We start from the raw sequence: 27,409 nt of genomic DNA, 5'->3' as shown, positions 1-27,409 counted from the left end.
TCTAAAGGCCATAAATTCAACTAAATAGCTAGGAATTACAATTACGATCAACTTAAACGGAAGGAACACGTAGAAAATGTTGGGAAGGCTAACCAAAGATTGAATTGTATTAGCAAGACACTTAGAAAATGTAACGGATCTACTAAGGAGAGTGCCTAAACTACGTTTGTCCGGCCTCTATTAGAATACTGCTGCGCGGTGTGGGACCCTTATCAGATGGGACTTATGGAGTATTTTGAAAAAGTTCAAAGAAGGGCAGAACCTTTTGTATTATGACGAAATATGGGAGAGAGTGTCACAGAAATGACACTGGATTTGGACTGGACATCATTAAAAGAAAGGCGGTTTTAGTTGCGACGGAATCTTCTCACGAAATTCCAATCACAAACTTTCTCCCCCGAATGCGAAAATATTTTTTTGACGCCGACCTACACAGGGAGAAACGATCATCGTGATAAAATAAGGGAAATCAGAGCTCATACGGAAAAATGTATGTGTTTGTTCTTGCCACGCGCTTCCCCAAGGTAGTTTTATAGGCCCTTTCGACTGCCCAGTAGGAAATGCTATTCTGAAGTTTGAATTTCATATTCCTTGATATATGTAAGTCTGAACTGATGAAAATTAAAACTGTTACGCCACCAACACCATTTTCGAACGCCACCACACTGACATTCCAGTGTTTCCATACCTGCTCTATGAGTGGATTAAAATTTCACCTTGTCGCGAGACTGTTTTCGCTATTTTTAATGAAGGAAAAAAAAATACATTCCTGCTGATGAAAAATGGTGTGAGCACTTGATGGATGTTGCTGTGTCTAAGAAAGTGGAATGCTTCAGCAGAAGATCACAGCACTGCAGGCCCAGAGGCAGTGCACGTGAAGCTTGCGGGGTCCTGCACACTCTCCTCTCGTCGAGTGCCTAAAGGATGCTGCTTTCTCGGATATCCAATCTTCAGTTCCAGCAAATCACAATAACAGTTTTTATTTCAATAAAGCAGATTCTTAATACTCAGGTCTGTATTTATAAGAGCGTGTCGCAAGCGATGAGTGACATGCAAACAGTCAGGCCTTCACTATATATACTACTGGCCATTAAAATTGCTACACCAAGAAGAAAAGCAGATGATGAACGGGAATTCTTCGGACGAATATATTATACTAGAACTGACATGTGATTACATTTTCACGCAATTTGTGTGCATAGTTCCTGAGAAATCAGTACCCAGAACAACCACCACTGGCCGTAATAACGGCCTTGATACGCCTGGGCATTGAGTCAAATAGAGTTTGGATAGCGTGTACAGGTACATCTGCCCATACAGCTTCAACACGATACCACAGTTAATCAACAGTAGTGACTGGCATATTGTGACGAGCCAGTTGCTCTGCCACCATTGACCAGACGTTTTCGATTGGTGAGAGACCTGGAGAATGTGCTGGCCAGGGAAGCAGTCGAAAATTTTCTGTATCCAGAAAGGCCCGTACAGGACCTGCAACATGCGATCGCGCATTATCCTGCTGAAATGTAGGGTTTCGCAGGGATCGAAGAAGGGTAGAGCCACGGGTCGTATCACATCGGAAATGTAACGTCCTCTATTCAAAGTGCCGTCAATGCGAACAAGAGGTGACCGAGACGTGTAACCAATGGCACCCCATACAATCACGCCGGGTGATATGCCAGTATGGCGATGACGAATACAGGCTTCCAGTGTGCGTTCACCTAGATGTCGCCAGAGACGGATGCGACCATCATGATACTGTAAACAGAACCTGGGTTCATCCGAAAAAATGACGTTTTGCCATTCGTGCACTCAGGTTCGTCGTTGAGTACACCATCGCAGGCGCTCCTGTCTGTGATGCAGTGTCAAGGGTAACCGCAGCCACGTCTCGAAGCTGATAGTCCATGATGCTGCAAACGTCGTCGAACTGTTCGTGTAGATGGTTGTAGTCTTGCAAACGTCCCCAACGTCCCCAACGTTGACTCAGGGATCGAGACGTGGCTGCACGATCCGTTACAGCCATGCGGATAAGACGCCTGTCATCTCGACTGCTAGTGATACGAGGCCGTTGGGATCCAGCACGGCCTTCCATATTGGCCTCCTGAAGCCACCGATTCTATATTCTGCTAACAGTCATTGGAACTCGACCAACGCGATAGGCAATGTCGCGATACGATAAACCGCAATCGCGATAGGCTACAATCCGACATTTATGAAAGTCGGAAACGTGATGGTACGCATTTCTCCTCCTTACTCGAGGCATCACAACAATGTTTCACCAGGCAACTTAGGTCAACTGCTGTTTGTGTATGAGAAATCGGTTGGAAACTTTTCTCATGTCAGCACGTTGTAGGTGTCGCCACCGGCGGCAAACTCATGTGAATGCTCTGGAAAGCTAATCATTGGCATATCACAGCATCTTCTTCCTGTCCTTTAAATTCCTGTAGCACGTCATGTTCGTGGTGTAGCAATTTTTATGGCCAGTAGTGTACAATGTCCATGTAAACAATCACACGCGCTCGTAAGTCACTGCTATCGTTATTATCACTGCTCGTCTAGGCCTCTCTGCTAGTCCCGCCAAGTACTGTGCCGGTCTGCTGGTGCTGATCTACTACTGTGCGGTCGAGGCTGGAAGGAGCGGTGGTTATATTCTCTTCTTGTAGAGGCCGCTCCTCTCGTGGCGCGGTCCTACTCAGCGGACTATTGGCTGACGTCGTCCCACAGCCTTCTCTATGGTTATGTTCTTGATATTCGTGCCGGAACAAAGCTTATCGCTGTCTTTCGGACTTTCAGAAACAACGGCCTTGCTGCATTGGTAACAGCAGTTCACGTCAGATCACTGAAGTTAAATGCTGTCGGACTTAGCTAGCACGTATGTGGGTGACGGTCTGGGTCTGCCGCGCGCTGTTGGCAAGTCTGGTTGAAACATAAGCCTCTCCATCTTCCCCTGTCCTCCCACTGATCTTCCCTCTTATACTGTCTCCCTAAATAAAGAGACTTATTTCCGACCGAACAACGTCCTGTCACGGTCGCCATTTTGTAATATAATAAAATAATGGAATAAATGATGATAAAATGTTGGAATGCGTGGCTTTTTAAAATTTATTGAATTAATGAGATTAATTCTTTGGCATTAATGACAAGCACAATAAGCTGAGATATGCCTGGAAATATGTTCGTATTAGTTCATATTATTTTGCAGGGGGAAGTAGTTTCTTTCTCTGCTGTAGCTTTGTGCTTACCCTTCTTTATAATGCTACGTTTGGTCGCTGTGTTCACCTTAGGAGTCTTGACCGTGTTCCCATTGAGCTTATCGCATCTTCGTAATGTTCCAAAGTACACAGGTGGCCTTCAGTTCTTGTAACTATCGTACTATTTGAAATAACAACTCACATGACCTTTCTGTTAATAAAACTGTGGTGAGCGTACTGTAAGACCTTCAGTACACACACCAACAGATTATTTGACTTTAAACAGAACTTGATTAATTTTCACACACATTTATTAAAATAGTAACAAGCATAAACCTTACGTAACTTGATTCTGGATGCTATTTACAACTGACAATCTGAAGATCCTTTGGTCTTGGTACATTAATCATATTCTCACATATGATACTTGACAAAGTGTCTATACATTTCTCTTCATGGCTATGTACAGGAATATGATAATCTTATTAGATGCAGAGTGAAACTTGACTATAGACTGGTACAGACTGATGCAGACTGGTACAGACCGGTGCAGAAAAATGCAGACTGACTAATCGGAGGTCTGTACACTCGTTATAATACCTCGCGCGTTCAGGTTTCACTGCGCGAGTGTGATTCGGGAGGAGAAAAGGTTCTACGTTAGCAGGAATCTCATTGGCTGCGTTACATATTAATACGCAGATCGGCGGAAGCAGGATTTGGTCCGTCTCTAAGGCAGCGCCATCTCGTAGTGCAGAGACGGACGAGCGCTGCGCCTGCGCTGTTGTGCTTAGCAGGGCGCACTCTAGTGGGAAAGTTGTGTACACGCTGACTACGCGGAACTATGTACACAACAAAAACAATACTGTATTTTTCTAAACGGTCCACATATGAAATACATACTCCTCACTTATTCATAGCGACCCCAAAATGGCGTGCTTTTCACTCGTTCACTAGCTGAGCGCGGATCCTTCCTTCCCCCTACTGGTACAAGAAAATCTCCCCTCTTTTTTAACAACTGAAAATCAAAAATACATGATGGTAGGTATAGGCTCTATGATGGGCTACCGCTTCATTTTCTCTCTTTGCCTTTAAAGAAGACGAAAACATTAAAGAAATGCAAAAGGTTTATCACACTCTCCACACTGTTCCAGTCTTCTCCTTTCTTCATCACAAATTCCTTCGCTCCAGCGAGTCATCCGTCTCTCGGTCTTCCTCTACGCCTTTTGCCTTCTATCTTTAATTCAGTCTCGGTATCTTGCCAACTCCGATTCCTGTTACCAAGCCTGTACCACCTTAATGTTGTCTTTTCTATGGCCTGTTGGTTGAACTTCTTTTTCGTTATTTCTCTTATAGTCTCATTTCTTTCTGTCTGCACCCCTCCTATCCTGCTTCCCAAAACTTTAGTCTTGGAAGTCTGTATCTTGCTCAACCTGCCTTTTTTTCATTGCCCACAGATCAGTTTTGAAGGGTAATATGTTGAGTATAAAATCTCCATGACTACTCGTGATACATATTTGCCTTAGATCATTCTTCTTACACTTTGCAGGAACCCATGTGCTTGCCTTCCCTCTCAGTAATCTCCCTATAATTCCGGCTGCTGTCTTCTGTTATGCTCTCCTGGTACTAAAAATTGTTTGGGGCTTGGCTTCTGATACTTACATGCATTACTACTCACAACTTATTCCACATAGTCACGATTCCTTTCCACTTCTTTACATTCAGTTTCAATGTGTGGGGTGTCCCACAACTGCTTTTTATTCATTTAATCTTCCTTGTACCCCTCCATTCCCATTCTCCGACAACATTAGATCATGTAGAAACACAATACCACTCGAATCTTCATGTTCTGTTTGTGTTGCCACTCCTTCCATTGCCCATAACGTGAGGATAGCCAGTTTTCAATTATGTGTTTCATATTTCTGCAGACAATGTATTCATGACTGTTCTGGACTGATGTAACACACATTTCTGAAAGAGCTAATCTGCTCTTCCAAGCATTTACTTTCTTTCCCCTTCTTTCCTCCTCAAAAAGTAAGCTTATCCGTGTATCATTTTCAGTCGCAAGGTGTAACAAGAGGAGGAATGTCAAGGAGAAATCTTGGAACGGACGAGGTAATACTGACTGTACGACTTACGTTACAAATATAGAAGGCAAATTTATGTTTATAGCTTGGTAGACCTAGAGAAAGCTTTTGACAATACTGACTGGAATATAGTATTTGAAATGCTGAATGTATCAGAGGTAAAGTAGAGGGGGCGATAGGATATATATAACTTATACAAAAACCAGTCGGCAGTCATAAGGTCGAAGAAGTAGGGGGAACCGCGAGAAAAGAATGCTAAAGATTAGTTATGTAGATCACATAACTAATGAAGAGGTACTGATGAGAACGGGGAAAAAAGGAATTTGTGGCATAACGGGACTAAAACAAGGGATCAGTTGTTTCGACACATTCTGAAACATCAAGAATCGTCAGTTTAGTGTTGAAGGGAAGTCTTGGTGATACAAATTTGCAGAGAGAGAACAAGAGATGAGTACAGTAAAAACAAAAAGATTCCAATGGGTGCTGGCTGCTGCAGTTATTTGGAGATGAACAGGCCTACACAAGGCAGAGTGGTATGGGGAGCTGCATCAAACCAGTCTTAGAACTGAAGACCACAACCACAATGTATCCTGGCCACGAGGAGAAGTGTTTCGGCACGCACCTAGAAGAAACTACTTCGCTCTGAAGCAACAACAAATGTCATTATTTGCGTTTGCGTTTCGTTACATTCCTTTTCGTAGAAAGTGCGATAGTTCCAGAAAAAAATTGAAACAAGAAGTCTTGCATAGGCGATACTGGTCAGTCGATATCGTGAAGAAGTGCGTTCCTAGACGTGGGAAGTCTCTCAGGACGTCAGAGAGGCCTCGGCCACAGAATGCGGGACTGCGGTCGTGGTCGGGGTGCGAGGCTGCGCCATCTGTCTGGGCGGCAGCGTTTGTGGAGGCTGGAATGCCAGGTGTCCGGGGAATGTCCATTGTGGCCCCGTGGGAACCTCAGCAGCCTCTTACAGCAGCCGGCGGGCCACCGCTCGACAGATGTCGGGCCATAATGCGCAAACAGCACCGCATCAGCTCCCTGACTCACCGCTGGGGAGGTGGAGGGGACCGCTGCTGACTTGTTTGACCTACCCTCTCTCGCCGCTACACAACGTGTACACCCCGCTCGCGAAAGCAGCCGGTCACCGGCGTTAAAGCGGTTTAAACGCGAAGGGGAAGCGAGAGTTTTTATTGTCCACTGGGTGAGCACAGAGGTTCCACATACTTTTCATTATCTGATCACGTGTCTCTTCTCTGACATCCTACTCGACTGGTAAACTGTCGCGTCTCACACAGTTTCCGCAGAAAACTTACAGACATAGGGTTGCCAGGTGTCCGACTTTAGCCAGACACGCCCAACTTTTTCCTCTCTTGCCTGCCCAAACGTATAAAAGTACAGCCTGTGCGGCTTTTGTTAAGATTTTTATCGATGAAATTAAGGATCCACAACTGACACGTGTCCCAAGCTAACGTCATTAGTGCAAACAACAAGTATAAGCCATTGTTATTTATAATTCGTCTTTTGCAAAAAAATGTTTATTCACATGACCGGTTTCGGTTCCTCTAGAACCATCTTCAGAACGGTAACGATAACGACACTAATTTACTGTTTCACAAATGCAAACCGTTTTCATCCTATCCAGTCAGTATCAAATGTACCAGAACGTATCTTCAATTTCGGTTACAGGGGTAACCAGTCCATACGCAGCAGCCTTCACAGGCTGCGTCACATAAATTTGGTTGGCAGAATGCACGTCATTTATATTAATTATAAAACTATTACCGACAGGTGGCATCTGGTGCATTTGTTACATTACATACGCACATACTGTATTAAGAGATTTTTGTAATTTACTTTTATCTCTGAAAATACTTAATTAAAATCTGTAGATGTCAAGGTTAAAATCTGTGCTTGTCAATATTAAAATACGCAGTAAAATTATCATTTTTATACCATATAAAAACAAAGGGCGATTTCTATATTCATGGCGCTGGTGTAGACTTGTTTTCCTCCATGGTCTGCTTCCGTGGTTCCCGCCATTTCGGTGTTATGTCGCGATCCGCCCAGTCGTCTGACGTCCATCGCCGTGGGCAAGAGGGCAGCGCAGGAGGGCCCCGTCAACGACGCCAGGCGCTGCACGCGTCTTCCAGCTTCCCCACCCTGCACCATCTCTCATCCCTCGGCTTGGACCCCCACACGCAACAGTTGTCGTCTCAGGAAGACGTCATAAATACTAAAATAGGCGTTATGATTGAACTCTCTTTGCTCGCTGAGGATTAAATCCGGATCTTTCTTTTTGTGGGCGTGTATTTCAATTTCTTCCAAAGCGTTAAGAAACCGTCCCTTATGAGCCCTATGCAGGATGTCTAAATTTTGTTCAATGTTCGAGAATGAGTGCTTCAAGGCTGATATATGCGCCCCAAACGCTGTTTTGTTTTGAGAGCAGGTGTGCTCCCTGAATCTGGTCTCAAAGTTCCTACCAGTCTGCCCTATATATTGTTTACTGCAGTCATCAGATTTGATCTTATATGCACCTGAATTCTGAAATTTATTCCTACTATTACATATTTTGTGCCGGAGCTTCAATTTTAGCGTGTTGTTTGTTCGGAACCCTATTTTAAAGTCGGATTTGCAAAAGCATCTTTCAGTCTTATCTGTAATTCTTCCACTGTAAGTGAGAGCCACGTATTTTTTCTTGTTGTTCCTCTTAACTGCAACTTGACTGCATTCTGTTTGTTTCATTTGTCTCTTCTTTATCTTATTATAAATATGCATCACCTGCTTACACGTATATCCGTTCGCTACGGCCACTTGTTTTAAAAAACTTGGTTCCTTTTCTATTTCCTGTTGACTTACAAGGGGAGGCCGCCAATTGTGAAATTCAGATTCCCTTCATACTGCGCATAATAAAAGCTCATGGCCAGAGGTGTAATGTGGCAAAGCACCAAGATGCACTTCTCAGCCGTTGCCGAGAAAATCGACAGTTAAAAGAAACCGTTGCGGTGATATACTCTCTACGATTACTTATTTCCTACAGCGTCGTGGCGCAGCGGTAAGCGCTCGGGTTCGTAATCTGAATGTCGCCGGATCGAGTCTCGCGGCATGCAACCTTTTTTTATTATTTCTTTTTTTGTAATTCAAATGTACACACACCCGCATATATATATATATATATATATATATATATATATATAATTCCCGGCAATCAGTTGCAACAATTATGCATATAATAAGTTGTTGAAAGTCGTTTGTCGTGGAAAAATAATACTTGAAATAAAACATAATATCACAAATAATATTCAAGTGGATGCAGTTTATTGAAAAGTTTGGTATACACTCGCACATAATTAACAATTAGTGATCAGAAGGAGCTGGAGTATCGCACGGACCAGAGTGATAGTTACCATAGAAACATGGAAAGCAGAAAACGACATCGAGCACATCTGATAAACGATGCGTTTTTACAAGAACAATTGTTTTTTAGATTATCTGTTGGGAAACACACCTGATTGACAGTCTGAAAAGTTGTTCCATCGTTCGTCAGGTTTGATGCACACCACGCGTATCGTATCATATCGGCAAAAATCGGAGAAGACAATTGGTGGTGGACGATGGATTGGATTTTTATACAATCGTCTCTGGAGTTGGTCACGGTTTCGCTCGATTAAAAAAGTACAATTTTCAAGGCGCTTGATCAAATCTTTTACCTGCCGGTAAAAATACACGTCACACGGTTGGACGAGAGGAGTGCACTTTGCAGGAATGACTTTTATAGTGCACGTTGGTAACTTCTTACCGTCCTGGAACATCTCATCGTATAATGCCGGTTCATTTGCCCATCCCAAGAGTCGATCAGAAGGAGAAATTCTTTCTTTTGTACGTATGGTTGCAAAGCATTACGCAAGAAGTCCATAAACGAACCCGTTCTTAGTTTACCGGATTTGGAGGATGTAATAACAACGTTGGTATACTTCTTGGCGTACTCGTCGACTGTCTTCTGTACTCTGGGTCCAAACGTACCTGTGGACTCTTGGAGGCATACGAAAACAAGTGGCAAGACTCGTCCAGACGTCGTGATTGAATATTGTGCCGTATACGAATACGTCCCAGGACAGCCTTTGTTTGTGTGTGTGTGTGTGTGTGTGTGTGTGTGTGTGTGTGTGTGTGTACATTTGTATTACAAAAAACAAATAATAAAAAAAAGTTGCGTGGCGCGAGATTCGATCCGGCGACCTTCGGATTACGAACCCGAGCGCTTACCGCTGCGCCACGACGCTGTAGAAAAGTATTAATCGTAGAGAGTATTTCACGGCAACGGTTTCTTTTAACTGTCGATTTTCTCGACAAAGGCTGAGAAGTGCATCTTGGTGCTTTGCCACACTACACCTCAGGCCATGAGCTTTTATTATGCGCAGTATGAATCGAATCTGAATTTCACAATTGGCGACCTCCCCTTATTAGCGTAAATCCTAGTAGCCTGTATACCATCGAAGTAAAATATGCCCATCTGTATCGCGGTGGGTCACAAGAGCGCTCATTGATAACTAAATCTGTACACGTATGTTTTCTGAATATGCTAAATTCATGCTTCCCATCTTTCTTTATTAGTGTTAAATCTAAGTAATCTATACGGTTGTCTTCTTCAAAATCCATAGTGAATCTAATTTTCGGGTGTTGAGAGCTCATTTTTTGTACTATAAGGGCGTATACCATCAGAATATACATACAGGGTGTTTCCGTAACAACGTGCAAAATTGTAACAGGACATAGGGAATGCTCCTCCACTGAACAACTTGAGATAGGGAAAGTGGGGACGGATAAACCAGCTTAAGGAACATAGAAGTAAACTAATCTGCTAGGAAGTTTCATTGAAGTAAACTTGTCTACCGCTTTCTATAGCATTACTGCTTTCCAGCTTATTTACAATTAACATTCGTAGAAGTTTACACGTACTGTGCTGTTTATTTACATGTGCGTTCTTTATATCCTGCAAGGAAACGAGGAGGAAGAGTCTGTTTACCTGTATGATGCAGGTTTTTTTGTTTACTTGTCCATAAGGCGGCTCTGTTGTATCGTATTTACATTGTCCCATGACAGAATATGCTACGAATCAACGACAGACCCATTCATTCGTTACTCAGTGCCATTAAGAGAGATACAGTACAAGACGATGGAGCAGCACCGGTACTACATTCCCTGGTCGCTGAATGGGAAGGGGAGGTCCTATTCCAAGGAGTGCGGGGGTCACCTGACCTGAATCCTGTTCATTATTTCCCATAGGGATCTCTAAAGTCAGCCGGCCGCTGTGGCCGAGCGGTTCTAGGCCCTTCAGTCCGGAACCGCGCTGCTGCTACGGTCGCAGGTTCGAATCCTGCCTCGGGCATGGATGTGTGTGATGCCCTTAGGTTACTTAGGTTTAAGTAGTCTAGGGGACTGATGACCCCAGATGTTAAGTCCCTTGTGCTTAGAGCCATTTGAACCATTTCTAAAGTCACTTGTGTATGAGATCCTAGTGGATACAGAGAAGGAACTAGCTGCCAGAGTTGTGGCTGCGTGTGATGTAATTCGAAACACACCGGGGATGATTCAAGAATGAGATTTTCACTCTGCAGCGGAGTGTGTGCTGATATGAAACTTCATGGCAGATTAAAACTGTCTGCCGGACCGAGACTCGAACTCGGGACCTTTGCCTTTCGCGGGCAACTCTACCAACTGAGCTACCCAAGTACGACTCACACCCCGTCCTCACAGCTCTGCTTCTGCCAGAACCTCGTCTCCTACTTTCCAAACTTCACAGATGCTCTACAAAGTTCACAGGAGAGCTTGGGTTGTTTAGAACTCTGCGTTGCCATACTATTAGTTCTTCAAGTCTCTGAAAAGGTATGTGTTGGAACAGCGTGAAAACTGAATTTTTTATTGAGAAATAATTGGCCAAATCTTGGAGACACAATTCTACTCAGTATTCATGTTGGGATGTAGTAACGGTTTCGTTTCTTCTGTTGATATCTTGGGCAATACCAGTGGGGCGAATGCTCAGTCTGTTGCACCATTTGTAGCTAGGAGGAAATGGTGATTCCAGAAAAGTTGATTTGCGATCCAGTAGCGGGTCTTGGCGTTAGTTTTATCACTCCACCGACACCAATGGGGGTGTCTTGCGAGATGGGCATAGGTTGTCCACGCTCGAGGCTTGTTCGCGTTCGTGTATGGTTAATTTGTTTATGGTTTCTTTTTTCTCTTCGGTGTGGCTATATTAGGGTTATCCATTATTGGTGGTTTCCGAGTCGCGATTACGCTTATGGATAGTTGCCTATGGTGCGATATTTTTTCGCAGGTGGTACTTTTACGAGCGTGTTTATGGCTTATGGATCGTCACACTAATAATATGATGATATTTGCATTGTGGTCTTTTGATTGTTTTTAGAGGAAGAGGAAAGATATGGTGAATGGGACCGGATAAAAACGGAAGATAATCACAAATCCTTATGCGCTATAAATTATAAAAACCGACATTTTATATCTTTACAAAATGGCTCTGAGCACTATGTGACTTAACATCTGAGGTCATCAGCCCCTAGAACTACTTAAACCCAACTAACCTATGACACACATCCATGCACGAGGCAGAATTCGAACCTGCGACCATAGCGGTCACGCGGTCCCAGACTGAAGCGCCTAGAAACGCTCGGCCACACTGCCGGCTATGTCTTTACAGCAGCTGGCATTTGATGATATCTGTGTGTAGATTTTTGAGAGAGCTGTAGTTCAGTTTCAGAGGGAAAGGTGCATTCGTGCCGAAATCTGATACATCCTGACAGCGCAGTAAGGATTGTACAGATAGCGGCGAGTGGGGTTTGACCCAGATTCTGCGCCAGCTGGCCGTATCAGCGTCACCATCCAATAAGCTGGCATCAGGAGAAGTACCAAAAGCCAGATTACCGTAAAATAGAAAGATTCAGAGGTAGCTGGACTTGGTAATGGATAATTAGAAGTAAATGTTTCATGGTGCAAAGGAGAGTGCTTAATTTATGAATGTGGAAGCTGTGCCGGCTTAGTCCATTGGGGTGCAAGAGTTGCGTTTCGAAACTAACAAACACTGACATACGCTACAGCTAGATGACTTCACCCCTAGAAAATGACTCGTTTATGTCTTTTAGATGAGCAGTTAATTATCGACGTTTATTAAAATCCAAAGGATCTGTAAGGCATTGCATTTTTAAAGAGCATTAGTGGTAACATAGTTTATATACACTACTGACCATTAAAATTGCTACACCAAAAAGAAATGCAGATGATAAACGGGTATTTATTGGACAAATATATTTTACTACAACTGACATGTCATCACATTTTCACGCAATTTGAGTGCATAGATCCTGAGAAATCAGTACTCAGAACAACCACGTCTGATCGTATTAACGGCCGTGATACGCTTGGGCTTTGAGTCAAACAGAGCTTGGATGGCGTGTACAGGTACAGCTGCCCATGCAGCTTCAACACGATACCATAAAAGTAGTGACTGGCGTATTGTGACGAGCCAGTTTCTCGGCCACCATTGACCAGACGTTTTCAGTTGGTGAGAGATCTGGAGAATGTGCTGGCCAGGGCAGCAGTGGGACATTTTCTGTATCCAGAAAGGCCCGTACAGGACCTGCAACATGCGGTCGTGCATTATCCTGCTGAAATGTAGGGTTTCGCAGGGATTGAATAAAGGGTACGTGTAACCAATGGCACACCATACCATCACGCCGGGTGTTACGCCAGTATGGCGATGAGGAATACACGATTCAAATGTGCGTTCACCGCGATGTCGCCAAACTCGGATGCGACCATCATGATTCTGTAAACAGCACCTGGTTTCATCCGAAAATATGACGTTTTGCCATTCGTGCAATCAGTTTCCTCGTCGAGTACAGCATCGCAGGCGCTCCTGTCTGTGATGCAGCGTCAAGGGTAACCGCAGCCACGGTCTCCGAGGTGATAGTCCATGCTGCTGAAAACGTCGTCGAACTGTTCGTGCAAATAGTTGTTGCCTTGCAAAAGTCCCCATCTATTGACTCAGGGATCGAGTTGTAGCTGCACGATCCGATACAGCCATCCTGATAAGATGCCTGTCATCTCGACTGCTAGTGATACGAGGCCGTTCGGATCCAGCACGGCGTTCCGTATTACCCCCCTGAACCCACCGATTCCATGTTCTGCTAACAGTCATTGGATCTCGGCCAATGCGAGCAGCAATGTCTCGATACGATAAACCGCAATCGCGATGGGCTACAATCCGACCTTTATCAAAGACGGGAACGTGATGGTACGCATTTGTCCTCCTTACACGAGACACCACAACAACGTTTCACCAGGCAACGCCAGTCAACTGCTGTTTGTGTATGAGAAATCGGTTGGAATCTTTGCTCATGTGAGCACGTTGTAGGTGTCGCCACCGGCGCCAATCTAGTGTGAATGCTCTGAAAAGCTAATCATTTGCATATCACCACATCTTCTTCCTGTCGCTTAAATTTCGCGTCTGTAGCACGTCATCTTCGTGGTATAGCAATTTTAATGGCCAGTAGTGTAAAAGGTAGCAGCAAGGCAAGTTCCATGTTTTCGCGTTAATAAGATTGTAAAGTTGCAGCTACAAACAGTTCATATTTTCTTGTTCTTGTAAGCATTCATTGCAAGAATACGACACTAAAATTTGCGCACAAGGCTATGGCATTCCGAACAGTGAACGAGAAGCAGACCCTTGGCTGGCCATGGCTGGAGACTGGGCTGGCGGCAGACATCACAACGCATGTTGTGGGGCTGTTATGATGTGGCATGACCTCGCCTGATGGGCGAGCTGCAGAGCACGCAGGTAATGGTGTGACATCACCACATGACCATCCGCCTCATAAGCGATCAGCTGATGTGATGTCACCACACGGCCAAGTGAGCAGTTGCCAGCTCTAGGCGACCCATCGCCCATTTCTCTCCCCTGAGGCGCTAGGGCAGGCAGCCGACGGATGTGACTACATTGAGGTGGCTCACAGGCGATAGAGGCATGCACACAAAGCCACGCTCATCCCTTTCACTCATGCCAATGAAGAGAGAAAGCAATTTCAGGCGCTCAAGAGTGTCAGCAGGGGAGCCTCACCTGCAGCCAGCATCCAACGGAGTCATGCGACCACTGCTGTTTGACACAAGAGTATCGAGAGAGCAGACCTGAAGGCACTGAAGGCAACGCTGCTGCCTAAAAAAAAAAAAAAAAAAAAGAACAAAGAAAAAGGCAGACTAAAGAGCACTCGCCACAACACAGACAACTGCTGCTGGAGGACCGTCTTCACCAAGAGTGACTGTTTGCCAACTGCTGCCCCATCTCTTGACTGCCAATAGCCCAGATGCCTACCTGTTGCTGCCGCAAACAGGAGACTGGTCTTGCCAAAGTCACTCCTGCCACTGCTGATGACGTTACGTACAGAGGCAACCCTTCTCTTAGCACCCACTAGCCCCTACAGCTGCCATGACCAACATATGACTAATGTGAAGTTAATTTCTGGACACCCTAAAGACCCTTGAGAAGGGAGCAGTAAGAGACTTAAAATATATTTTGTGTTTTTTTCTAAAATTCTTAATTTTTCGTGCCATGCTGTATTTATTTCTTTAGGTTAAAATGTAATTTTTCACTTTTCTGTCTTACTATGTTTTGTCGTGAGGGACACTATTTTCAGATATGTACTTACCTCAGTACTTACCTCAGTACCCTCACCGAAAATTTAAGATTGGCAAAAGATTACACACATCAAGCACACTAATATTCAAACAATTTTATTTTGTTCTTCGCCATTTGCATAAAGTCTCACCATGTTTCATGTGTTATTTAAATATAGTTTCCTGTAACGCCATCTATACCATTGTATTAAAAGAACGGAAAGACACCTTACTATGAAATAAGGGTAACAGATGGCACATGTCACCAGAACACCCACTTGATTTGCCTAAATTTTCTGAATGCTTGGATGGAATTTCGTGTTATTCGTCTCCATAGAGGACTGAATCGCTGTGAATGCTTGAGCAGGGGTTACAAGTCTCTGAGGCAGAGAATGACCAATGCTCAACGAAAATGTATTGTGGTTAGGGAAACAAATCTTCTCTGACCTCAGGTTCGGTGTGAATGGGTTAATCAAATGTCTGCATGACCTTTTAACAATTCAAATATTGTATTCAGAGTCAGGGGTGTATGTCAAAGACCTGAGGATCCACAGGAAAAATTTGAGTAGCTTCCACCTCACTGTATGCTTTGCCTATCAATTAACTTGCCTTATCTGATTTGTGTTTGTCATTTTGTAGAAGATTTATCACCTAGTTGTAGTTACAGAAGGTTTTCTAAAACTAGTCATTATTTTGTAAACTTAAATACGCCACTGGTCTCAGTCATACTCCATCTGCTATTCACATTTTTAATTTTTTGTTGTGGTGTATGAGTAGCTTCACTCAGACATATATTTATGACTAAAGCAAGTGACAGCTTGCAGATTTAAGAGAAAATAATCACAAACTTGCTACAAGAGAGAAAGACATGAAAGTAGTTAGAATAAATAATGAAAGATACCTCCTCATCTTACAAGAAATTTACCACATGTACTAGAAAAGAAGACTGAAAGAAAGATACTATTAAATGACCAAGTGAATATGACTAACTATTCACTGTTTACCCTGATGGGTCGTGCAACAAAGAGTAATTCTAAAAAATTATCGCAAACTCTATTTTTGACCCAATTATATGAATGCGTGTGTGTGGAAAAAGGTACACACACGCACAGAACTTACATTAGCACGCATATATTCGGAGGAAAAACAATTGAAAGCAAAACCAGAGAAAGTTGGCAACACTCAGAGGAAGGAATGACATTCTACACACAGAAAATGCTAGTTAAAGAGCTACACTTTTAAAACAGTGGCCAAATGAAAACTGCAAACTAACCAGTTTGTCACACGAGAGAAAGCTGTTTGACTTAAAAATAATGAATTAGAGACTGACCGTAAGTGCTTTTCCATTTTAATACGAAAACTTCAGTGAAGTGTTTTTATTCTATAACGTATATGTGCAAACGGTAGCCTATAACTGCAAACGAAAAATCGTGTCATGTTTCAGAACTTCCACTGAAGTTGCCTTGTAACTAAGCCGAAACGTGTCTGGGCGCGCAAGATAATAGAAAAGCTTAATTTGCAGCTTATGAAAGGCATTTATCTTTTGAAGCACTGTAATTTAATATTCACGTAGTCTTCCGAAGGAAAGTGAGGGCGTATAATAGAGAAAGCGGAAAGGCACGTTAAGACAGCCAGGACTAATAATGTAATTCTTTGCTAACGCAAGTGGTCTGAAAAATTTATTTGCCTACCTTGTTATTATTCCTTATTGATTACCTTATTAACCCTACTATACATACCGCTTTCGACACGAAAAAAGTATAAATCAAAAACAAGGCCAGAATGTACTTGGGAATCAAACACATGTCGTTTCTTGCGCAGTAAATATTCCTTGTCGTCACACCAGCGGCGCTTTCATTGAAGGAAGTTTATCTGATGGGTCCGTAAGAGACAGTCGTAACAGGATCATTTTTCGAGTTTTAGGAAACTATGCGTTTTCAGTCGCTAGATATTTATGACGAAAATGTCCGGTTTTCAGGTATCTATCGAGCCCGTCAGTTTCGAGTCGACTACGCGCAATGAAGTTTAGGGGTTGATTTTTCAAATACGGAGGGGTGGAGTATTGAGCCAAATTATCTTACACTCTTTAATTTTAGGTTTCAAGTTGCACACAAGCGACCTGACAAATATGAAACGAATCGGAAGCCCCTGTCTAGGACCGCCCGTTCTAACGCGAAACACTATAATTTTTCACTCAATCCACAGGCGTACAGAATGGGACATAAAATACCCCATTACGTACAAAGTACTTCCCGATATGTACTGCACAGCGGCTTCCTTGCTGTATATATGGATGTACATGTATGAACTCTAGCGAAGGAACACGTCACGTGCCAGAGTGTCATTTCTTTTGTCGATTCTGAGACGCTTAAGCAAGTCGCCAGAGGAACCGGATTTCGCCAGGCGCCACGTTTTGCGGTTGACTTCGGCCCAAAATAGAGCGGATACGTTTCTGCAGAAGGACCGCGCGGTAGTCAGCTTCTCGGAATGCGAGAGCGCTGTTTGTGGAGAACCTCTAAGAGCGGTGAGTAGGCCGAGGCGCAGCACAAAGGGCTCAGACAAAGGAAATAATTCGCATCGACAGTTAAATACTACACGCTCAGTAACAGTGGGAGACGTGGTGAAACGCGACGTTTTCCTGTAAGAAGATGTACCGTAATTACGAGGGCCCCACTTTTATTTACTGTATCACACACTCCAAGACAAAACAAAAGGCGTCCCACGTAGGAATTATCCGAATGGGATGGATATCGGTACGTGTGATGTACATGTACAACCAAACAAATGATAATATTATCAGAAAATTTACGATCTATTTAAGAGTAAGGGCTTCAGAAATTTTGCGTATCAGTAACGCCTTAATGCACCTCCGACCCTTATGCAAGCAACTATTTCGCATCTACATATACATGGATACTTTGAAAATCACATTTAAGTGCCTGGCAGAGGGTTTATCGAACCACCTTCACAATTCTCTATTATTCCAATCTCGTATACCGCGTGGAAAGAATGAACACCTATATCTCTCTGTGCGAGCTCTCATTTCCCTTATTTTGTCGTGGTGATCGTTTCTACCTATGTAGGTCGGTGTCAACAAAACATTTTCGCATTCGGAGGAGAAAGATGGTGATTGAAATTTCGCGAGAAGGTTCCGTCGCAACGAAAAACGCCTTTCTTTTAATGATGTCCAGCCCAAATCCTGTATCATTTCTGTGACCTCTCTCCCATATTTCGCGATAGTATAAAACGTGCTGCCTTTCTTTGAAATTTTTCGATGTACTCTGTCAGTTCTACCTGGTAAGGATCCCACACCGCGTAGCAATATTCTAAAATACTGGCATTGATTCATAGAGCCGTTGGATGTCTTCCTGATGAATATGGTGCCAAATCTGTGCAATTGGAGAATTAGGTCGTCAAAATCCCGAGATGGTTTGAGGGCCCCGCCCATAATTCTCCAAACGTTCTCAATTGGGTTAAGGCCCGGCGATTTTGCTGGCCAAGGTAGGGTTCGTCAAGTATGAAGACAAGGAGTAGAAACCCTCACCATATGCGGGTGGCCGTTATTTTGCTTAAGTGTAAGCCCAGGATGGCTTGCCGTGAAGAGCAAAAAACCGAGGCGTAGAATACCTTTGACGTACCGGTGTGCTGTAAGGGTGAAGCGGATGGCAACCAAATGGGTCCTGCTATGAAAAGAAATGACATCCCAGACCATCATTCCTGGTTGTCGAGCCACTGGGGCGTCTCCAGACATGTCTTCTGTAGTCACTCGGGCTCAATTCGAAGCGACACTCATCACTGAAAACAGATCTACTTCAGTCCATGAGATTTCAGGTTGAAGATGTGTGCGGAAATACCTATTGCGTGTCGCCCGCCACACGGCAAAGAGAACGAGTAGTTATGGTCCGGTGTGCCATTTCTTCTCACAGCAGAACTCCTTCCTTCGTGGCAAGCTATCTTGGTCCTGTATTTCAGTAAAATGATAACTGCCCGAACAGGGCGAGGGTTTCTATATTTGTCTTCGGCTTGCCAAACACTACCTTGTCCAGCAAGATCGCCAATTTCTCCCCAATTCAGAACATTTGCAGCATTACGGATAGGACCCTCCACCCATTTCGGTATTTTGACGATATAACACTCACATTGGACATAATTTGGCACGACATCCCTCACGAGGACACGCAGCAACTCTGTCAGTCAATGCCACGCCGAATAACTTCCTCCACAAGAGCCAGAGATGGCACAGCACGTTATTGACTTGCTCAACTTGTGAACCTCTCTTCCTTGAATGAATCATAGAATTTTTCCGAAACTTAAATGATTTGTTTGTCTGTGCAACACATTTACCGATTTCTGTCAAATCTGGTTAACTCCTTTGTAGTCTGTAGTTGGAAGTATTTGCCTCGAGATAAGCTTTATACGCAGATGGAGAATGGAAAAAGTCGAAGATATACAGCACATATAGAGAGAACAGAAGCTCTTTCGTTGTGGTGCTGCAGAAGAATATTGTAGGTTAGATGGGTAGATTAGATAACTAGTGAAGAGATACTTCATCGAACTGGGGAGAAAAGAAAATTAAGGCAAAACTAGAATACAAGTACGATTCGGATGACAGGGCTCAATCTGAGTCATCGTTGATAGTTAAATTGGTAATGGTGGGATATATACCGTGGAGAGCTGCATCAAACCACACCACAACAATAAACACATCATGTTTGCTCATATATTCCAGTCCACCAGTATGGTAACACCCAATCCATAGTGAACAGATATATAAAATTTGAGTCTCTCGTTTCCATGTGCAGTTGCAGCATATTGAGTCTAATTCACTTGTCCGTTTGCATGGTATTTTTAATTACAGCGTGACTATAATTGGAATCATAAATCACAAGAACGTTTACTAAAACATAAAAGGTAAAGTGGGCTCGTTATTCAGAAGAACAATAAAATCTATAAACGCACTTTATTACGGTAGGATGCATGTGCTATATCGTGAGGCAAACACAAACCATTGTTTTTCTACACTACTGGCCATTAAAATTTCTACACCACGTGTTACAGACGCGAAAATTAAGCGACAGGAAGAAGAGGCTGTGATATGCAAATTATTAGCTTTTCAGAGCATTCACACAAGGCTGGCGCCGGTGGCGACACCTACAACGTGCTGACATGAGGAAAGTTTCCAACCGATTTCTCATACACAAACAGCAGTTGACCGGCGTTGCCTGGTGAAACGTTGTTGTGATGCCTCGTGTAAGGAGGAGAAATGCGTACCATCACGTTTCCGACTTCGATAAAGGTCGGATTGTAGCCTATCGCGATTGCGGTTTATCGTATGGCGACATTGCTGCTCGCGTTGGTCGAGATCTAATGACTGTTAGCGGAACATGGAATCGGTGGGTTCAGGAGGGTAATACGGAACGCCGTGCTGGATCCCAACGGCCTCGTTTCACTATCAGTCGAGATGACAGGCATCTTATCCGCACGGCTGTAACGGACCGTGCAGCCACGTCTCGATCCCTTAGTCAACAGATGGGGACGTTTGCAAGACAAAAACCATCTGCACGAACAGTTCGACGTTTGCGGCAGCATGGACTATCAGCTCGGAGACCATGGTTGCGGTTACCCTTGACACTGCATCACAGGCAGGAGCTTCTGCGATGGTGTACTCAACGACGAACCTGGATGCACGAATGGCGAAACGTCAGTCTTTCGGATGAATCCAGATTCTGTTTACAGCATCATGATGGTCGCATCCGTGTATGGTGACATCGCGGTGAAGGCACATTGGAAGCGTGTATTCGTCATCGCCATACTGGCGTATAACCCGGCGTGATGATATGGGGTGCCATTGGTTACACGTCTCGGTCACCTCTTGTTCGTATTGACGGCACTTTGAACAGTGGACGTTACATTTCACATGTGTTACGACCCGTGGCTCTATCCTTCATTCGATCCCTGCGAAACCCAACATTTCAGTAGCATAATGCACGACCGCATGTTGCAGGTCCTGTACTGGCCTTTCTGGATACAGAAAATGTTCGACTACTACCCTGGCCAGCATATTCTCCAGATCTCTCACCAATTGAAAAGGCCTGGTCTTTTGTGGCCTAGCAACTGGCACGTCAAAATACGCCAGTCACAACTCTTGATGAACTGTGGTATTGTGTTGAAGCTGCATGGGCAGCTGTACCTGTACTCGCCATCCAATCTCTGTTTGACTCAATGCCCAGGCGTATCAAGGCCGTTATTACGGCCAGAGGTGGTTGTTTTGGGTACTGATTTCTCAGGATCTATGCACCCAAATTGCGTGAAAATGTAATCACATGTCAGTTCTAGTATAATATATTTGTCCGATGAATACCCGTTTATCATCTGCATTTCTTCTTGGTGTAGCAATTTTAATGGCCAGTAGTGTATCAAGGAGAATGACATACCTACAGTCCGATTAAAATTACCTGACAGTTGACGTCTGTCACTTGGCGCTGCAGTGTTGCCACATCAGCCGCCGGTTACGGCTCGTTTATAGGCGACACAAAAGCAACGGCGGTTCGCTTCACAAATGCTGTTGACGTGTAACTCGGAGCAATGATGTAAGTGGCTGTCGCGAGCTACGAATGGAAATGTGATACACTATGTCGGCAGTAATGTTAAGTGAACTACGTCAGGCGACACGTTTTGTAGCCCTGAACTAAGATTCGTGTCCTAACCTAACTACAACCTCGGAATGTGCATTATATTTGCGAAAACGGCAGTCAAATATATTCGACAGAACAAAAAAATCACGATTCCTTTGTTTACGGCGATTAAAGCTAACGTCTACGAGCAAACTGAGACAGAAATATTTCAGTTTCAGTGGTAAAAGCAAACTGTAATTTCTCGCAATCATTAGCTACCTGGAACTAGCTGCCGCGTTGCGAACCGATAAGCAGTCCTGGTTGGCGCTTGGCTGCAGATTATAGGCGATACGGGCAGATTCGGAGAGAGAAAAACGATAGGAAGAAGAATAAGGACAAATAGAAAGGTCAATAAGATGATGGAAATGATGCGGCAAAGTATTGAAAATAAAAGAATTACATTTAAACTATTTAACTGAGTAAATATAATAGAGTCACGAGTTTCCAACCTATGATCTACACGTCAGGTCTGCATACGCTAACCACTACACAACGGTGTACCTGTACGGCGGACGAGTATATTGTCTTTATGACTTTTATCACGCACATGCGACAGTGATTATTGTAGCCTTCAAAAATTAGGTTTCATTCACGGTCGTGTGAAGCTCATCTAAAGTAAGCAGATCTCTGTGAGTAAAATAACTATGTATGAGACGGAGAATAGCGTCTTGTAGTGTTTGCTTAGTGCTGTGCAAGAAATTTCTGTTTCGTTAGCATCGTTGTGTGTGTTTGTGTGTCCTTTTTGGTGCGGTTATCATGTGTGATGAAATACGAAATAAAGGGGTATCCAAACACATGAAGAAAGAAAGCTGGACAAGGAACTGGAAGCGAAATGAGCTGTTGTTGTGGCACTTTGGCAACGGCGAACAGTTCATGTGTGACGTTGAGCGCTCTGATTGGCGAAAACCAGCTCCAGCGCGTGAAAACAGCCCTGCGCTTGTAGTATGTGACACCCAGAATGAAGACTTCCCTCTGCAGTATAGTGCGCCCTCTTTTCCAAATTCCTAGCAGGTTCAAAGTGCATACCGTACCGGGTCGCTAGAACGAACTCTGCTTTTCCGAACTACGTTTCCATTTCGATTACCGGAATAGATTGGATCTCTTTGTTTCCCATAAAAATCATTGCGCTGGTGTAAAGATGTCTGGCGGTTCATTCGAATATATATCGTATGAAGAACACCATCGTATACATGTGAAAGAATTCAAAATTAAAAATGTGTGTCATGTGTGTAATGCCATAAATAGGAAACAGGACAAAGGTAGCCAGTACCTAAGGTCAAAAGTTTCGTAAAATATGCGACCACAAGAAACATCCCCCGGTAAGCAAGAAACACGGTGTTTTAAATGAATGAAACGACGTCAGTCAGATGGAGAATGCAGATATTTCAGTAGCTGCGTAGCAAGCCCCAGAATAATAACGAATCTGGAGGTGTGTGTGTGATTGTTAAATAAATAATCGTGTGTCAGGGGTAGATCACTCTTAGGAGCTAGCAGGGGTGAAAGCGTGGTAGATAGGCAAGAATCTCGACAAAGCTTTCAATCCTCGACAGACTCCAGCTAATTCTTAATAGAGAAATTCCTGTTACTTTGGCATTCAATTGATTTTCATAACCCAGTTATGCTACTTACGATTTCAGCATACTCAGACTGAGCCGTGCTTATTCCCAACTACGCGTTTTCGTGAACTTCGCTGTCTATCTGCGTTTGGTTTCCCACCCTTGTTGCGGTTACATTGTGGTCCTTCTTCCTTCTACGTGTGGCAGCAGTGATGTATATCGATGTTTGCGCTGTGTACCGTCTTTGGTTTGGTGCATATAGTTTGCGGCTAGGGGGTCTGGAGGAGTCGGTTGGTTGTTGCGGATGAGGGAAGTTATCTCCGTGCGGTGCAGTCGGCTGGGGCCGCTGGCAGCCCCTGCACAGTGTCGGAGCGTGTGTGGAGCTGTCCGATCGCTACGAGCTTCGTGGTTCACCGACCCAGGACGTCAAAGTTAATTAGTGGTTTCAACCACACAAGCCACGTCCATTCATTTTGTGGTGATTCTTTTCGGTGGTTTGCTGCCGGGGAGGTTTTCCTGAGAGCAACACTGAGTGTTTCTACTGCTGAAATTTAGCCGTCATGCCATGCAATTAACTATTTTGGTTGACTACAATTTGAGTGCACCAGTGGAATTTTCTGTCTTGTGCCCGTTAGTGTTCTGGTTACCTGCCCTGGGCACTGACGTAAAATTCAGGCAGTGTTTTTTTGAGTGAAGTTAACTATATTACTGTGTTTCAAATTCAAGTGTACCAGCGGAATTTTCTGCCTACAGGCCGTTAGTGTTCCGGTTACCTACCCTGGTCGCTACCGTAATTTCAGGAAGCGTCCTTTCCTCACCTGTTGTCGCTGTCCAACATGGTGTGGAATTTTGACAGCTAATACGTACTCCATTGTGGATTATCACGTTTGTAACCTTTCCGGTTTGAGTTCACATGTACTGATTGATGGGAAGCAAGTTGTTGTGTCGGTCGGTCCGTGGCTGTCCCCTGGTTGGGTTCCTCCTGATCGAGTATAGTTGGGCTCACCACCTGCCTCCCCTGAGTGAAAGAGGGCAGACCGACCTCCCTCGAGGCTTCTGACTGCCAACGGTGTTTAATCATCTGTTGTCAGCTACTTTAAATTAAAGGCTTATGGTTACTTTTTTTCTTAAAAATTTGTCAAAATTAATTTTTAAATTTAACTTTCAAGCTTAAACATTGCGGCTTTCTGCCTTTAAAAGATTATGGTAATATATTTTAAAATTTTGAAAATTAATTGTGGCCCTCAGCCATTTGTATTGAACTTTGCATATGTTTGGTGTTTTTTAAAATTATTTTATTGCTATCTTAATTAGATTTTTATCTTGATTTGTTAAGATTTATTGTTTGGAAGCCTTCAGCCGTGAAAGAGTTGCATTCGGTAAAGATCTGGCTATGTGCTGCTTTGGTTGCAAAGGTTATTAAATCACAATAAATGACAATTAGAAGGAGAAACTGACCTCAACCTTCGGCCCTTTCCACAATCCTGTTACCTGTTCTGTCCCGCGGGTCTAGCGGGCGTATCATAGACAGAGAAAAAGAAAAAGTTAACTCTGGACTCTGGCATGCATTAGGATTTTTGGTCCCAAATAACCTCAGAATTAATAGGGCTGAAACCTTCGTGTCAAGACTGTGGCGCTAAAGGAAGCATACGAGTTTCCTTAGCACAGAACACTCCATATCAGAGATGGTGCAAGCTCTTCATGTAGCATGCTGTCAGTAATGTACAGGGAGTAAATCAACATCTACGTAGATACCCCACAAGCTACCGGAAGGTGCATGGCGGAGGGTACATTGTACCACTAGCAGTCATACCTTTTCCTCTTCCACTCACAAACGGAACGAGAGAAAAACGACTGTCTGGATGCCTGCATACGAATCCTAATTTCCCAGCACACTCTGTAGCTGCTTCAAATTCTGCGGCGAAGGCAAGTCTTGTATGGCATGTAGGTGCTCTGGACTGGGATGTATGCCTTGGGCATTGAGTACATGTCCCAGATAGGGTAAGTCACGAGCAAAAAACACACATTTGTCCTTCCGCAAGCGAAGACCATTTTGTCGCAAGACCTGAAATAATGTTCTGAGATTGGCTAAATGTTCTTCTTCCGTCTTTCCCGAGATCACAATATCGTCCAGATAGTTTGCTGCAGTAGGGACCGACGCACAAACAGTTTGCAGATATTGCTGAAACAATGCAGGGGCGGATGCACACCCGAATGGCAGTCGTTTAAAGCGATACAAACCAAGATGCGTGTTCACCACGAAAACGCACTGGGATTCTTCGTCCACCGGTATTTGCAAGTACGCATCTGCTAGGTCCAACTTCGAAAAATATTTACCCGGGCACAGTTTGTCAAAAAGATATTCCGGGCGGGCTAAAGGAAAAGTTGCAGTCACTAGTTGTGGATTCACTGTTGCCTTGAAGTCCACACAAAGTCTCAATTTTTCGGAAGGTTTTTGCAAAATCACCCCAGAGAGAAGCCTGCACACGTTCAATTCCACCTTGTGATTCCAAATCGTGTAATGTTTCTGCGAACTCATCACGCAATGCGTGGGGATCATTGCGCGCTCTGAAAAATTTCGCTTGCGCGTTTACTTTCAGTTCCAAATCTGCTTTATAGTTCTTAGCGCAACCGAGGCCCTGTGCAAAAATGTCTGCAAATTCGACACATAGACGAGAAACACTGTCTGAAGGCACAGTCTGGTTCACTGACAGGACCTGATTTACTATAGACAAGTTAAACAACTGAAATAAATCGAAACCAAACAAGTTCACTGCAGAAGAAGAACAAAGGACGTAAAATGCTGTAAGTAGGCTGTTTAGGTTTTCTTATTGGTAACGCCACCTCTGTATGAAAATCACTGGCTGTGCTGTGTGCAGTCTGTGGCTGCTTTGCATTGTTGTAATACTCGCCATTGTAGTGTTAGGCAGCTCGCTGCGAACAGCGCGTAGCGTTGCGCAGTTGGAGGTGAGCCCCCAGCAGTGGTGGATGTGGGGGGAGAGATGGCGGAGTTTTGTAATTTGTCATGAACTGCTATATATATTATGACTATTAAGGTAAATACATTGTTTGTTCTCTATTAATATATTTCATTTGCTAACTATCCCTATCAGTAGTTAGTGCCTTCCGTAGTTTGAATCTTTTATTTAGCTGGCAGTAGTGGCACTCGCTGTATTGCAGTAGTTCGAGTAATGAAGATTTTTGTGAGGTAAGTGATTTCTGAAAGGTATAGTTTAATGTTAGTCAGGGCCATTCTTTTGTAGGGATTTTTGAAAGTCAGATTGCGTTGCGCTAAAAATATTGTGTGTCAGTTTAAGGACAGTCTTGTATAATTTTTCAAAGGGGACGTTTCATATGTCGACCCTTAGCCGAGGATACCTCACTGGAATCTTCTGATTTTTTCTTGTAGTTTGCGTAATTAGTGTAGCTTTTGTTTATTGCTAGCGCTTAATTATAGAGAGAATTTCCTTTGTAGTTGTAGTTTTTCATTGTTGTACACAGTTGTGGCATGCATTTAGATTTGCACCAAGTATTTCGCAGCTGCGCTTGCAATTAACTAGATATTATTTTCAGTGTTATGTTAATGTGTTCTCTTATTTTTGCTCTTCAAATTGTGCTTTTCTGTGTTATCATGTGAAATATTGTGACAATAATGGCGTGTGAAAAACGTAACACTAGGCTCCAAAGTAAACTGAGAAACAATAGTGACGACGAGCGTAGCTTATCAGCACCACTGTGTAATGAATTAACAGACATTCAAAGTAGTAATTTGGTAACTGTGCACAGGGAAATGGAGCGGGCTGCAAACAATGGCGTAGACAGTGAAACAGGTAGTGAACAGGGAAGCATTATCGGTCGATCGCTCGGTAACAGTTCGCCTCAGGAATCCGAAATGCCAGGACACAATTTTGCAAATACTGTAGATTCAGGTTTTGCGTCCTCACCGTTCTTTCAAATGAGTCAAGACACATTTTCCGCTTGTCAAAATGTGAATGTTGCCGGTGCAAATTCACTGCCGAAAAGCACTGAGGAACATGTTTCAGACACCAGTGCATTGTTAATACAATTAATGCAACAAATGGGACAAAAGCTTGAAAAGTTAGACACAATGGAACAACACCAGAGACAAACACAGCAACAGTTAGACTCAGTGGAACAAAATATCAAAAAGTTAGACACAGTGGAACAAAATCTTAAAAAGTTAGACTCATTGGAACAAACTCTTGAAC

Source organism: Schistocerca piceifrons, chromosome 3 (assembly GCF_021461385.2).
Source record: "Schistocerca piceifrons isolate TAMUIC-IGC-003096 chromosome 3, iqSchPice1.1, whole genome shotgun sequence".
NCBI lineage: Eukaryota > Metazoa > Arthropoda > Insecta > Orthoptera > Acrididae > Schistocerca > Schistocerca piceifrons.
The sequence above is the reverse complement of the archived record's forward strand: the minus strand, read 5'-3'. Positions refer to the sequence as shown.